Raw genomic sequence first — 910 nt, forward strand, 5'->3', positions numbered from 1 at the left:
TTTGGCCACGTAATCTGCGAAAGTGCCGACGTTGGTTGGAATTTTCCGACAAGAGGGACAGACCACGCCACGGGATAAAGAGGAGGAGGCAAGGGGATGGGAGAAAGAGGGAGGGGGCGAAGGTTGCCCCGCGCGCGCGCGCGCGGATACAACGCACAGGAGAACGTGGAAGGAGGCAGAGGAAACGATGGTAACGGTAATTATTTTCCTTTCTCGGCCCGTAACTGCTCGACCCACGAGGTAACGGCGTTCGAGCACTGCGCTTTTCGCGGATTAATTAAATCGTTGGTTGAACGTTCGCCGAACAAATATCCACCCCCTCGCCCGGTTTCCGTGAGCGGGGAGGGGATGGAGGCCCATCAACGAAAACGGCGAAATAGAAAACAAATTCGACCGACCGAAGAAGAACTTTCGAGACGAGTTCCCGCCGCTCTCCCCTTCCCTCCCCGATCGATTCCACGCGTTCTCCCTCCCTCGTCTATATTTTCGTACGCGTCTTCCCCCGTAAATTCTCATTCTCCTCTAGTGAGATTTATCGCGTTATCCTCGGAAACGACGAGGATGGGAGGGGAGATCCAAAGCAGCAACGAGTCGAGTCGCCGAGTTTATCGAATCGATGGATTCTTCGTCCGGTGGAGTTGCAACTACGCTTGCGTTCCGAAACTCGCGCGTGCAAACGCGGGAGCGATTAGAAAGAAGGCGAGAAACGAGGCGATTAGCGGTCGAGGTGTAAACGTCTGTCGGACGAATCGAGGGGGGGGAGTTGCGTCACGGTCAAATTGCATTAACGTCCGCGAAACGACAAACTTGGCGAGCGTACCGTTACTACTGGAATAGCAATCGGAGATCTTTGAGATAACGATGGGGGGGAGGGGGAGCGTCTCGAGTCGGTATCCCACCACGACCACCG

The sequence above is a fragment of the Apis dorsata genome, unplaced genomic scaffold (assembly GCF_000469605.1).
Source record: "Apis dorsata unplaced genomic scaffold, Apis dorsata 1.3 scaffold_118, whole genome shotgun sequence".
NCBI lineage: Eukaryota > Metazoa > Arthropoda > Insecta > Hymenoptera > Apidae > Apis > Apis dorsata.